Below are 15471 nucleotides of genomic sequence, written 5' to 3'. Positions count from 1 at the left end.
TTCGGAGACTGACATTTTGACTCCTGCCGTTTTCCTTTCAAAAGACAGATGCAGCTTAAACTTCCATTTCTGGCCTCTTGGCCCTTGGGATCCGTGCTACTTCCACTTAAGTGAAAGCTGGTTTTCTCTCTCTTCCCCCTCCCTCTTTACAGCTTGCAGAGAGAGCGAGAAAGAAACACACAGGACTGCAGCTATTCAATCAATCGTTCCGACTGCACATCCTCATTAGTTACTTTCAGGCTATTAACAGACGCCCAACTGCCGGCTCCCCTCAGCTACAGAAAATTTCACTATATATCCTGAGTCACAGCAACAAGAAAGGTTTACTGAAATTTACAGCCAGCTGCTGCCAAGAGAACAAGGATTTCTTCACCAAAAATCATCAAGACACCCCACCACACACACACAAAAGCCTTCTCCAAGCAGAACATTACCTGTGATACCTTTGCCAATTGGATTCTATTTTATCCATATTATAGTAGATCTTGCCCAAGAAGTCTTGAAGGAGAAAACCAAAATTTATCATCATACCGACTGAAAGGTTAAGAAAATAGGATCATGCTGCAAAAGTAGTAATCCCTCTACTGTAGGGCTTTTTTTTAAAAAAAAAATATAAGTCTCTCAGCTTGCCTTTAAGCATCAATGATTAAAGAACTGCTAACGTGAACAACAGCTTCCAAAATTAGCTACACAGAAAGTTGAACAGCGATCACCAACTAACACTGGTAAATGGGCAGGGCACAGCATTTAGTCCAAAACCATGAAGCTGATGCAAACAGCTCCACTCACACAGAATAAATTAATCAATCTGTCAAAGCTTGCAACAAAAAGACCTTAGCTTTCAGTGAGATTTCTCCACAGGCTGATGATTAGCACTGGGCACTTCCCTTCATAACCTATGGGGCACCAGCCGTTTCCTGGTTTCGGAATTTGATGATCACTGCTTCACAGGGCACCTTTAGACAATAGAATGCCTAGAGACCAGTGCTAGACCAAGGATTGAACAATGGTCAATCCCACTCTCAGAATACTTGGCTAGTTTTATTTCTACTATCTTCATCATCTCTCCGACACCCCCCCCACCCCAAAAGAGGGGAGGCAAAAAAGCCAAAAGCTTATGGTATGTCTACACTGCAATTAGACACCTGTGGCTGGCCTGTGGCAGCTGACTTGGGTTCGCGGGGTTCAAGCTAAGAGGCTGTTTAATTGCAGTGTAAACGTTTGGGCACAAGTTGCATCCTGAGCTCTGAGATCCTCCCACCTCGCAAGGTCCTAGAACCCGCGCTCCAGCCCAAGCCTGAACTTCTACACTGCAATTAAACAGCTCCTTAGCCTGAGCCCAAGTCAGCTGGCACAGGCCAGATGCAGGTGCCTACTTTCAGTGTAGACATACCCTTAGGTAAAAACAGCCTGCAGCACATAGCATAGAACTTCTCCTGGCATAAGTACTCAGAGAGGTAGCCATATCAGATATATTTCAATAATCAAATTTTTGGTGGAAATTTAATTGAAGGAAATGGAAGCGATCTATGCATTTAGAACATGGGGCCAAAAAGAGCTCCTTTACCTCAAATCAAAGAGCATCAACTAATGTAATGGACTTTGGCTTTCTTCACTTCACACACACAGGAAATCACTTCACATCATCAAAGCATCCCAAGTAATTTAACACAGTGCTGATTTTGCTGAGTCATAAATGAAAACAGAAGAAGTAATTCCCTATCATTTTCGACAATAGGTGGTCCTTTCCCAGGACAGGGAGTTATAGGGAGAAATAAGATTAAACCAAAGGAGAGCTGAGAAGAATCTATGCTCCAGCCCCGATACTCATCTAGCAGCAATGCAAGTTATTTGTAGATAAAAGATGCTGGGATTGCTGCATAAAATGAGTTTCTTCCATGCTCAGAAGATTCATAAAAGTCTATTAAGTGAGGAAAGGAGAAGCAAATATCCAGAGGAGATGCTTGCAATCAATTAGAAACATAACAAAAAATATCAGCAGGAGCAGATTAACAACCTGCTGCATTAGTCCCCAGCAAAATGTAAAATTGGCCCAGTTACTTCTAACTCCAAGCCTACAAGCTGAAAGCGATGCAACTACTGTGTCCTTAAGAAGTATTTCTGCTGAGTTGGATGGAAAATCTATACTGTTGCTTCTAGGCCAATATTAGATGGTTGCCTCCCCCCACTCATGCTACATACTACTATTGCATTGTTTTCACCTGCTGTAAAATCAATGCACCTTTCACGGTCTCAGTATTAAATTATAATCGTTCTCTGCATGGCTCACTCTCTGGGGCCAACACTATAGACAAATCACATTGTCTCTGTGGATAAATAACAGTCTGAAACCTTTTCATCTGTTCTCTCAACCTCTGAAAAATAAATGGATTTCCCCCCTTCCAATCTTAACCAAAAAAAAAAAAAAAAGAGTTGCAAACATTCCTGTGTGGCGCTTTTAATTCATCACCTCATTTATCTGTGTTAAATAATATTAGTCAGCTGCAAACTAGCTGAGGCAATTACTCAGGAATGGCAAATGCCTGTGAAACCAGATCTATAAAGGACAACATATAGCTCTCCCTTTTCACCCCTTCACACAGCAATGCCCTTTTCCCACTGTAACATGCAATTGCTCATTCTTTTGGCCCACATGGCAGGAGAACTGTTTTTTCAAGACATACACCATTGCCACTTCATTAAGCATTCAGCAGGGAGCACTGGTATGGCAGATGGCGGGCACCCTTCTCCATTGAATCCAGTCATCTTGGCCACAAATGCCGGCCTCAGCTCCCTCCAATGAGGGAGCAATGGTCCACAAGCTTCCGGTATAGTAGCTTGTTGTTTCCAGCCTTTTGTAACTTGAATCCTTGCATTTGTGGGCCCCTGTATCCTACTACGAAGGCCTTTTTCCAGCACAGAGAGGATGAAATGAACAATCTTTGACTTGGCTGGAATATTGTGTGCAGTACTGGTCACTCTCAAAAAGGATATTGCATAATTAGTCAGGTTCAGGGAAGGGTAATAAGGATCGCTGGGGACACGGAAAAATCATATGAAGAGAAATCAAAAAGATTGTGATTGTTTATCTTAGAAAGGAGCCAATTAAGAGGGGACATGTCTACAAAACATTGAGTGCTACGGAGAAGGGATACAAGGAGTTTATGTTTTCCCTATCACAAGAATTAGGAAATTCAATGAAATTAGCAGGTGGAAAATTCAAAGCCGATAAAAGGAAATATTTCTTCTTCACACCATGCAATTAGATAGTCGAACCCACTGCCACAGGAAAATGTTGAGGCCAAGAATTTAAAAGGTTTCAGAACGAGAGTAGACATTTATAGGGCTAATTAGAACATCCAGAGTTCTAATTGTTAGTGCTATGAAAAATTATTGAAAGGATATTAAACCATATGCGTTAGGATTTAAATGAATCTCTAATTAGTAGATATCAGGATGAGACCTAATTGTTGGAGACAGATTACCTCACATCTGACAAGTGTGATGTACTTATGCCTTCTTCTAAAGCATTTGATGCTGGTCACTGTCAGAGATGGGATACTGGACTAGATGGGTCTGATTCAGTCTGGTCTGATTCAGCAATTCCTCTATTCCTACGATAATTAAAAAATTCTCAGTCTGTATGTAGGTCACACAAGCCTTCAGCAGTTTACAAATGTAATGGCTTGGTAGCATGGAGGCATTATGAAAATGTGAAAAGGTGAAGGCTTTACCTTGGAATAAACATCACCCCTTTGGATTCCCCCACTTGGGGAAAATTAGACTTGTTGGGCTTAGTTTAAAGCCCTGTTATACAGGTTTAATTAATTCCTTCACAACCACGAAGTGAATATTGATAGGTAGTCTAGACAGGAAAGATAAAAAGTAAGACATGAGATGGGGTGAGTTTGATAATGAAAAGTGTAAAAGTGAAATACTTTGGTAAGTAAAGAAGAGAATAAAAAATGAAGGAAACACACAGAGCATTTGCTATAGCTTCCCATCACCAACCAACTTACTGGATAGCAGCAAGAATCAAAAGCTTCCGATAGGGTTGCCAACTTCCTAGTCGCACAAAACCCAACACCCTAGTCCCACCCCTTCCTGAGGCCCCGCCCCCTGCTCACTACATTCCCCCTCCCTTGATGGCTCACTCTCCCCCACCCTCCCTCACTTTCACTGGTCTGGGGCAGGGGGTTGGGGTGCGGAAGGGGGTGTGGGCTCTAACTGGGGGTGCGGGCTCAAGGGTGGTCCAGAAATGAGGGGTTCAGACTTCAGGAGAGGACTCCAGGCTGGGGCAGGGAGTTGAGGTGCAGGAGGGTGAGGGCTCCAGCTGGGGGTGTGGGATCTGGGGTGGGGCTGGAGATGAGAGGTTTGGGGTGCAGGAGGGGGTTCTAGGTTTGGGGGTGGGGCCAAGGGATTCAGAGTGTGGGAGGGGCTGCAGGTTGAGGCAGGGGTTTGGGGTGCAAGAGGGGATGAGGGCTCTGGAATTGGGCCGGGGATGAGGAGTTTGGGATGCAGGAGGGGGTTCCAGGTTGGGAGGGGGGCTCAAGGCCGGGACGCGGGCTTACCTCTGGTGGCTCCCTGGAAGCGGCCAGCAGCAGGTCCGGCTCCTAGGCAGGGGGTCAGGAGGCTCCACGCAGGCACTGCCCCTCCGCCCCCACTCTCATTGGCCAGTTCCCTGCCAATGGGAGTACAGAGCCAGTACTCGGAATGGGGGCAGTGCGCGGAGCCCTGTGACCCCCCTGCCTAGGAGCCGGACCTGCTGGCTGCTTCCGGGGCATAGCGCAGTGTTAGCCAGGACAGGTAGGTACTAGCCTGGCTTTGTGCCGCAGCACCACCGACCAGACCTTTAATGGCCCAGTCAGCGGTGCTGACCGGAGCCACCAGGGTCCCTTTTTGACTGGGTGTTCCAGTTGAAAACCAGACACCTGGTCACCCTAGCTTCCTAGCCAACTACTGAGTATTTTAAAACAACAGATGTTCACAATCCCATGACAGAGAAGTTTGAGAATGAAAAATGACAGCAGGTGTTCCGGTTACCAAAATGGTGCTCACATACTTACAAGAATCCACCTAGCTCCATGGGGTCTGAGGTCCAGGGCTGCTACCCAGCCCCGCAGGGACTGGGGCTGCTGCCCGGCAATACCCAGCCCCACAGGGTCCAGGGCTGTCACCTGGCCCCAGAGGGTCGGGGTTTAGGGTCCGTGGCTGCCCTGCCATCCAGCTCCACATGGCGGGGTCCGGGGTCCTGCCACCCAGCCCCCCACCCACGGCTCCACTCCTGGCCCCACCCTGCGGAGGGGTCTCTGGGTGGGAGACGCTGGGCATAAGGGTCTGTGGGGGTGGTTCAAGGGGACGCGCTGTGGTTCTCAACCTGCGGCCCAGGTAACACATTATGGGCCACATATGTGGCTCATAATGATAAATAGGTTGAGAAGCACTGTTCTAAGAAGTCATGTCTGCTAACTGTGTGCTCTGTAAAGAAGATGAATGCACGCAGGTATCCATTTTTAACTTCTCATGTACATGCCTCCAGAACCTCTTATTACTGGTAAGTTCTGTATGAAGATAGCCATGAGAGATTGAAGACAAGAGAAATTGCTGGGACGAGCATCAAGATGTCCTGTAGTGGCTCAAGAGCATGAGTGCCAACCTCAGAGCAGACTGTTACAAACCACAGTACAAACCCCAAATTGTCTGAGTTCTATACTTAGATTTCACCAACCAATTATCAAGTGTGAACTCCTCAAGCACTATAATAGCCTTCACATGGAGTCGCAGACTTAGTGTACCCATCTGTCTTGCCACCAAGGTAAGCTTACCTTTGTGATAGATGGTCCCTTACACCATGAATCACAGTAATGTTCAGGTTACTCCCAGTCCCAAGGGACAAGTTACTTAACCCAGGTCAATCACTCCTTAGATCTCACCAAAGAGAATGCTTGTAGCCAATCCTATAATAAACTATCTACACATTTATTAAAAGGAAAAGGAAATGAGAGTTATTTACAAGGTTAAAGCAGGTAAACATACTTACACAAAAACAATGAGGAGTCCGCACTCCTTGTTGTTTTTGTGGATACAAACTAACACAGCCATCCCTCTGATACTTGATACATACACAAATGAGTTATGATTTTAAATTCCAAGGGGCAACAGAAGCTTTCATAATAAGAAAGCTCTGTATGTTGTGACAGGGTTGGGCCAGATGGCTATCGGAGATTAATAGAAGGCAGATATATTAGCCCCAGGTTAAGTAGGTCCCTTTTCCCTGGGTAAGGTAACAGGGAAGGTTCCAGAACAATCAGGAACCTTCTGGAGACAATTAAGACAGGCTGATTAGAACACCTGCAGCCAATCAAGAAGCTGATAGAATCAATTAAGGCAGGTTAATCAGGGCACCTGGGTTTTAAAAAGGAGCTCACTTCAGTTTGTGGCGTGTGTGAGAGGAGCTGGGACCAAGAGGCACTAGGAGCTGAGAGTGAGAACGCGGACTGTTGGAGGACTGAGGTGTACAAGCATTATCAGACACCAGGAGGAAGGTCCTACGGTGAGGATAAAGAAGGTGTTGGGAGGAGGCCATGGGGAAGTAGCCCAGGGAGTTGTAGCTGTCGCACAGCTGTTCCAGGAGGCACTCTAAACAGCTGCATTCCACAGGGCCCTGGGCTGGAACCCGGAGTAGAGAGCGGGCCTGGTTTCCCCCCAAATCCTCCCAACTCCTGGTCAGACACAGGAGTCGTCCGACCTGGACTGTGGGTTCAGAGAAACAGCCAAGCTGAGGGCTGCCGTGAAGCTCCAAGGTGAGCAAATCCGCCAATAAGTGCAAGACCGACCAAGGTAGAGCAGGAACTTTGTCACAGTGTCCTTAGGGCTAACCCAGGCTAAGCATCTGAGGATCTCTTGCTTATGCCTAGAAACCTTGCCCCTTAGAGTCCAGTCAGAATAAAGGATATGGTTTCTTCATTTTAGAGGTTTTATTCCCTTCTCCCTTGCATTCTGAGCTGCAAATTCAGCTGTTGGGAGTAATTCACTTGCATGACTCATCTTTATGGGGAAGAGGGGCAGAAAGCAATCGGCCAAGTTTTTTGCCTTCTTGAATGTTCCATAATAGTTTGTCTGATGGGTTGTTGATGGGTCTTCCCTGTTGGACAGGATATAACACCTTCTGTTGGAGACCAGCATTTCACATTAGTTAATGTCTCTCTCCTGCAGGGTGATCTCCATAGTTAGAGAGGCTTACAATACTAATGCTCCCATCTTATAATAGGGGATACAGATGTTATAAGGGAGATTGATGCGTGCAGCAACTTGCAGGCATTCAAAGTGTAAACAATAAACATTCTTATAATTCTAATACCCATTTTAACAATACTAACACACAGCTGAGCCAGATTGATTCCTGCTATATATTTGTCAGTATTCAACTGAGGCATGGGGACTTTGGCATCAGATGGCACCGGGTATGCTGGCATCACAAGGAGCCAGACCAAAACTGAGTCTGCAAGAGCAGAGACAAGTAGCTGCAGCAGAAGGTGCCAATACTGTCATCAGTGCCTGACATTCCTCTTCCCTTGTGCTGTTCCCTCCTGCCTCCTTCTCCAGTCGCTCCATTTCAGGCTCACTGCTCAGCTGGTTTCCTTAGTATTCAGAGTTTCTGTGGGTCAGAGGAAGCATAGTCTAGCGGATAGATCAATAGACTGTGATTCAGGAAATCCAGCTTTGCCACTAACTTCCATGTGACTTTGAGTAGTTCATTTCAACCCTCTGTGGCTTTGTTTCCCCTCCGACACTTTATAATCTACATAGACTAGACAAAGAAAGTCTTTAGGGCAGGGAATGCCATTCATTCTATGTTTGTACAGTTCCTACCACACTGAGTCCCCAGCTTTGTTGGCCTTTTAAGCACTGCTGCAATATAAATATTTAATAATAATAATAGTCTGGATCTGGGTTTTGGTTTGAGTCCATTTCTAAGAAGTGCACTCTTATTTAACTTAACATGCAATAAGCATTTTCAGATGCAACAGAGTCCTGGATGTAACTCAGCTCTGCGGCAGTTTCCTATTGCTCTTAATAAACCAGGGTTAGTGATTTAGGCTTTCATGCCTCTGGTCCATCAGGACAGGACTTCGTCCTTCTGTGAGCAACACAAACAGAGACCCTGAACCTGCAGAAGGGTTTGATTAGGGAAAAATAGGCCCTCACATGTTCAGCAGGTGTCCAGGGATGCCACTGAAACCTGAGTCTGGATTTGGGATTGGGCAGAATTTGGAAAGTGGTATCTCATGATTAAGACAGAAAACTGAGGCCATATACAAACTATGAAACATTCAGCAAACTATTTTCTTTCCTGATGGGGAAATTGCAAGCCAGGGCTGAGGTTTCCCTGAGGCTCAGGACCATGGTAATGAACATTAGAAAAGCCACTTTTTCTATGAAAGAGAGAAAGAATAGAACACTAACTACAGGTGTAAATCTCAGGCATTTAGCACTAGGTTTAGGCTCCACAGGAAAATTAGATACTTAATAGGAGCCTAAGGTAAGATATTGCCTTAATCAAACTGATTATAATGGAAGAGAACTTACCCAACTTGAGGACCGAAACCAGGACCCAGGGAGCAAGCAGAGAACCCTTTCTTCAAACCATCCTGGAAGAACTCCAGAATGAAAGATAATGGATCCCTTGCTGAAGCTTGTGGATGAAGGGATTCCACACTCTGATGTGGGGGGCTGGGGGCCAGGGCCCTGCCTCCTATATCTCATCTTAGGAGTCCCCATCTGAGTCCTGTTCCCCTGGAGGTTGTCTTTGGATACCTAGGCGATAAGACTGGGGAGCTGTCCTGATGGTCTCTGGGTCTGGATAGAAAGGGGAGATGGGACCCAGGCTGCTGAAGCAGAGCACTGCTGCCCAGTTCAGAAACGCTTCTGTCCCTACTTAGGCTGGCTGTGGTAGTTCCACAGAAGGCCACAATGTATGGTTGCGGGGCACGGTGAACAGAAAGGGAACTTTCAGTCCTTATCCTCTTGCTTTTTCTGGGATTAAGTTTCCATTTTTCTCCCATGTTCTATGTTATTCTGGAGCTCTGTTGAGGCCTGCAAGTAAGACAGTTTCTCAGTAGAAAGGAACTTGTGGCAGCTACTTCCAGTGAGGCAGGAGAACAACCTGGGAAGCCTGCTTGCACACTGGACAGAGGAGGAACTAGGCACAAAAATCCAGTATCTAAAATCATCTATTGCCTGCTTGACTCACAGATTAAGAGTCACTCATTTGTCCAGTCTGTTGGCAGCCACATCATGGAAAGAAAAAAATGTTAAAACCTGACCCAGTTCCCCAAGTCAGTACAATATGCAGAGGTATCGCAGCATAGACACCAAGGGAGGAGATATTACCTCTCTATACAGCGTTGAAGCTGAAATTGCACACAAATTACAGCACACACTTCTATGCATCTCGATACCAGGAAGATATCAAACTGGAGGGAATTCAGAAAAAAGCAACAAAAATCATGAAGGGGCAGGAGGCAATGACTTATGTAGAAAGATTAGAAGAACTAAAATCTAAATATTTACAGCTTGGCTTAGTGACAACTAAGGGGGAATATGAAGTAGCAGCCAGCTACAACTGTTTGAAGGCTGTAAACAACAATGAGGGCTAAGAAATATTTAGGGTGGGACAATAAATAAGAGTAAAGGGAAGAAACTGAGCAAGGGAAAATTTAAAATGAATAATTTCTTTCTTAGCGTAACAAAATCCTTATCCTAAGTAGATAGAAGCAGTATTTGGCATTTCACTGTGATGCTGCAGCCAGAATTCTAGATTTAAAAAAATTATTTAAGGTGTACCTGATCCTCTGCCTCAAATTTTAATTCTAACATAGGAAAATTTCTAATTAAGGGAAAACACCCACAGCCATTTTTTCCATATGCTTTAACTTATTACTTCTAATATGCATGATAAGTTAAAGTTGTAGAGCATGTTGAATGACATGGATAGAAGCTAACTAAACAGAGAGATCAGCTGGTGAAGAGGAAACAGACCCACAAGTAACAGTTGGGATGAAACATTTCTGTACAACACATCTGTCACTTCACTCTGCTTCAGCATTTGTCCAAATTTTTTGCTGGAACAATTTTAACTGATTCCAACCAATTAAAACTCCCATCTCATTTCAGAGCTTGCCTTAAATGGTTTCCTTTTACAACTCTGCTCTGAAAAATTAACCTTCCCACCCCTAAGTAGTAAAGTCTTGCCAGTAAAGTGTTAAAAATCATTAGAACCCTACCGTACCGAGAAATGAGAGAAGGCTTTTCTCATCTTCTGTGCTGCTATCCAGCCATTCAGCCACATCACCAGGAGATAGGAGATTCATTCTCCAGCCAGAAAACTTTTCCATACAGAACACAATGACTGAACGAAGCAGGGAAGGAAGGGTGGGGATGAGTTGATGGCCTTGGGAGTCCAGCACTTAAGTTATTGACTGCACTGACAAAATGAAACAAAGTGTGACCCTGCCCCTCTTAATTCTCTATCTGTCAGACCATTTTGATAAAGCAGGTGGGGGGGGGGGGGTAGAGGAGAGAGAGAAAAGCAGTAAGAAAGATTTGTGTTCCTTGTCCCTTTGTGCCAGATTTCAGCCCAAGCAGAAATACTAGAGAATGAGGAAGGGTGGGGAGAAGGCTTGTAATTAAAATGATGAAGTAGCAGAATAAGATATAAGGGCAATTGAAATAAAAAGAAATGGATCCTAATGCTGAAGAAGCTCTAATTTTCAGCCAGCACAATAGCTAATCAGTTACGTATAACATATCACCATCACCCTATTAAACAAAAATCAAATTCAGTAGCTTTTTGGTGAAGAAAAGAGAGCTTAGAGGCAATTTGAAAAACCCGTCACAGCTGGAGAACCTGTATTCCCCTCTTCACCAGTCCCTTCCTGCTTCAGCTATTATAACAGCATCCCAGGCTTTCTCACAATGCATTTGTTGATGCAATGGCAGGTTGATCAATCTGTGAATAGGAAGCTCCCACCCCTCCCCTTTTCCCTCCTCCTGCATGGTGGCTGCATTGATCAACAATAATGGAATCTGTTTCTGACTGCCAACAGCAGCATTAAGGATATTAGAACAGCTCCTCTTCATCAGAATGAGAAGCAGCAATCAGAAGTCCTGCTGGACTATAGCCTCCCTAGTTAAGAGCTCTCTTTCCACAGGCCAAATAAGAGGGTCAGTAGAAATGAGCTATGCTGGGGGGTCATAGGAGCCATCCACACTGTAATGGATTCAGTTGATTTACAAAAAAGAGACCATAACAACTCTGTGCTGCCAGAAACCAAGACTGTCCTGCAGCACTACAAAGGGGACTTGCAGCATTGTGACTTTACAACAGGAAGGGGTCAGATCTAACAATACAGGATTTTTGGCATATGATTTATTCTGCACAAAAGGTTTACACATGCACAAGCCAAGACAAGTCTTGGTAAGTGAGGGACTCCTGGGCCCAACAAATCAAAAATGTCTTTGTCTTCAGGGATCAGGCTGATGCACTGATCAAACTACATCCTTTAAAGAGACAGGATCCCTTTGTTCACCACTCTCAGTAAACCTGTTTTTCATTTTAATTAACCTATTCCATTCCCAACAACTGAATTATTGTTGGTCCCAATTACAAACTGCCTCTCTGCAGCGAAGAGGAGGGAGCACTGAGCTGGGCCACTTGCTGACAAATGGCCTGAAACCAAACCAAACCAACAAAAAAAACCCCACTAGATCGGCAGAGGAAAGAATTGGATCCCAGCCAGCAAGTGAAGAAAAAGTGGTATCAGAGCCCAACCAAGAAGAAAATTCCAATTACCTACATGTACAGAAGCAAGTATTGCTTGTATGGGGCAGATATTTTCTTAAAAATCTGCCAAGCAAGGCAGATGCTACACTGAGTCCAAATTAATGAGGGAACACGGCACAGTTCAAAAGTGAAATACCACAGTAGCATGTAAGGCCTAGCTGAGTGTCTCTCAAGGACTCATAGAAAAGGTACCTGATCCTAATATGAAAATTAGGATATTTCCTGTGTTCTTGACAATTCTGTGATGGAAAGGCATGTGTGTGAGAAATATTAATTATTTGACAAACTGTGTTTTTCCACAAATTTCAGTTCTGTAATTTTGTAAAAAAGTTTTCTTTGACTTTAAAATGTGCAAACTGATGGCATGATTATTTGAAAGAAGGATGGACTTCAACAGACTTAGTTAGAAACGCTTAGCTAGTCTGTTTCCACCCATACATTGAGTAATTTAGCACCAACATCTTACCTCCTTCCTTCCTTCACAGTTTTCTTGGGAAACTGAAATATGATGCATACAAAAGTCTTCATATCCTCCCTTTGAAAACTGATTCATTTTAAAGGTTATTTATAATGCTGAAAGGCATGAATGTCACCTTCTATAGAAAACTGACTAAAAATGCTAATTTCACTAGTTCTCCTTTCATTCTCTCATTTCACTTTTCTATCAAGGGCATCTGAAGGGACAATCATAGAACACAAGATTACACCTTCTTAATTTTTCCCTGTGACATTGTCATCACATGTTGTAGTCTGAAAACATCCCTTTTGTTGCATTGTATTTTTTTAAGTCATATTCGGGAGGGAGGGGGGAGAAGGGAGGGATCAGAATTTTGTGATTTTATGTAACATCATGACAAAATACAAAATCGTATAAGGAAGGGAGAAGGAAACAGTGAAGTGCTCAATTAGGAATTCAACATACTCAGTAGCTCGTAAGTTCTCAAACGTCTCATAATGTTGACCTCCTCTCTTCCCACTAATGACAGGTTTCAGAGTAGCAGCCATGTTAGTCTGTATCCGTAAAAAGAAAAAGAGTACTTGTGGCACCTTAGAGACTAACAAATTTATTAGCGCATAAGCTTTCGTGAGCTACAGCTCACTTCATCCGATGCAACTTCATCGGTTGCATCCGATGAAGTGAGCTGTAGCTCACGAAAGCTTATGCTCTAATAAATTTGTTAGTCTCTAAGGTGCCACAAGTACTCCTTTTCTTCCCACTAACCGTCACATAACATCCTTGGGCCAGCTACAGCAGTTGTTTACATAGGAAAGTAATGTAGGGAAGTATTTATGCAATTTAGGACCTTTTTATGGGATTCATGCATGGTCTACACTACAGGCTTACCTACATCGTTCAGGGTTGTGAAAAATTTCACTCACTGTGCGATTTAGATGAGATGACCTAAGCTCCGATGTAGAAGCCATTAGGTCAACGGAAGAATTCTTCCATGAACCTAGCTACCGCCTAGCTATGGCACTGTAGCATTTCCTGTGTAGACATACCCTGAGAAGCTGGAAGCAGGAGAGACATCACCATGTGATGAGCCTGCTCGCCCTGGACCAGAAGTTGAAAGTACGTAGGAGGGTAAAAAGGGTGAGGGTAAAAATCCTTTTAGGAGCATTGTAGTTATAAAAACACAATAATTGAAAAACCAGTTATTGTTAAACTTGAAAGAAATGTTCAAAAGCATGGAAATTCACAGATCCATAGACCAAAAGGTCAGGAGGGACTACTATGATCATCTAGTCTGACCTCCTACATCACATGGGCCACAGAACCTCATCCAGTGACTCCCGCATTTAACTCATTACTTTTGGTTGAGCTAAACCATATCTTTTAGACAGACATCCTATCCTTACATAAAGACAAAAGGGATGGCAAATCTATCCATTCCCTTGCTAAGTTGCTCCAATGGTTAACTGCACTCACTATTTATAATTTATACCTTATTTCCAGTCTGAATTTGTCTAGCCTCAATTTCCAGCCACCGGATATTGTTATGACTTTGCATGCTAGACTTCAGAGCCCTCTATCAGAAATCTTCTCCCCGTTTAGGTAGGTCTAGACTGTAAACAGTAATAAGGCTGCATAGCAACTGGTTTACATTTTGAAGCTTCTGTTTGCAAAAAAAGGGTTAGACTTAAAAAAAAAAAAAAAAAAAGAAAACGACAATGACAACGACAGCTTTGGTCTCCCTTTTATAGTCTGGCAGAGATAGAACACATGCTGTTAATAACTTCCTAAATATGCCTTCTTCATCTCAAAATGGGTCTTGTACTCTGGAGCTTGCCAAGAGCTGTCAAATAAGTCTTGTCTGAATATTCCAGGACAAGTAGGTTTTGAGATAAGTTGCTGCAAAAAACATTAGAAGAATTTTCAAAACATGATTAATACTCATTTCCACCCTGAAATCTATGTTGCAAAAATAGTTTGTCTGGACTAAAGTAAATGTGGACAAAAATGGTTTTCCAACCAGAGAGAGAGAATGCAGAATTTGAAATGGAAATGACTTTTAGTGAAATCTGAAAGTGTGTATGTGGGGACGAGAGGTGGAATGGGTTAGCAAAAAACCCAATGTTATTATGGGAAGTAAGTCTCCACCTTAATTATGGAAAGGCTATTGCTCCTCCAAAATTAAAAGTGATAGTTATTTGGAGTGGTAGGTGGACAAAAGCCAGAAGTTCCATTAAACTATTTGATTTCAATTGTTCCCCTCCCAAATTTTGGAGTATTTCTCCATTTGAATGTGTGGAAGCCCATCCAGCAAAAAATTAAACTGAACGCCTGTAAAGCCCATATATTTTGAAACTTTGAAATCTCCTAAATAGCAGCTACAAATTATAAATCCATAATTAGTAACACTTTATATCATCATCAGTGGACGAGCATCTACTATTTTTCACCTGTCAAAAGTGTCACCTCAAACTGTTATGGCTTTGAAACCTATGAAGCTAAGCATCTTTGCTAACCTATGGATTTAGAAGTCAACACCCATGATAAGTCAAGCCACACAGAAGCAAGTGTGTTCATATTTTTATAAAGCAATTTAGTAAACGATCATTCATAATATATGCAAATACTGAAGCTTTGACAGCTTCTGATAGACGCTATGTAAGCACAAAGTAGCAGTAGTATTATAAATCAAAACATACTAATGTTCTATGTACAAGGCACTTATAAGAAAAGGAAAAATGGATCTGACTCACACAGCAGAGACAGTCTCTGACGGACTGACTGACTGACAGGCTCTAATGTAGTCACCGAGTGACTCCTTCACAGCAGTGTAATTATACTCTGTACACTCAAGTCACTCTTATTAAAATGTTAACGGTTACTTTAGTATTGGATGAAGGTGATGTATTTGCAGACCTGGAACCTACTATAGTCCTGTATCCAACCAGGTGCAGGATGGGCAGCCATAATATGAACATAAGATATGGCCATACTGGGTCAGATCAAAGGTCCACCCAGCCCAGTATCCTGTCTACTGACAGTGGCCAATGCCAGGTACCCAAGAGGGAGTGAACCTAACAGGTAATGATCTAGTGATCTCTCTCCTACCATCCATCTCCACCCTTTGACTAACAGAGGCTAGGGACATCATCTCTTACCCATCCTGGCTAAT

The 15471-nt window shown here is 43.4% G+C and overlaps 1 protein-coding gene across 11 annotated transcripts in view; it reads right to left on the bottom strand.

Moving 5' to 3' along the window:
• The window catches only part of RASAL2 (RAS protein activator like 2), a 295807-nt gene that overhangs the window by 82174 nt on the left and 198162 nt on the right, over window positions 1-15471 (bottom strand). Inside the window, exon 1 of one of the 11 annotated variants that reach the window (XM_075131489.1) lies at window positions 435-484. The exons of the other annotated variants lie outside the window; for them this stretch is intronic. The gene's annotated coding sequence lies outside the window, so the exon portion shown is untranslated. Of the gene's footprint in view, window positions 1-434; window positions 485-15471 lie in introns of those variants that run through there. 11 annotated transcript variants of the gene reach the window in all.

This window comes from Caretta caretta, chromosome 8 (genome assembly GCF_965140235.1).
Source record: "Caretta caretta isolate rCarCar2 chromosome 8, rCarCar1.hap1, whole genome shotgun sequence".
NCBI classification, from domain to species: Eukaryota; Metazoa; Chordata; order Testudines; family Cheloniidae; genus Caretta; species Caretta caretta.
This window is presented reverse-complemented; position numbering and strand designations above follow the sequence as displayed.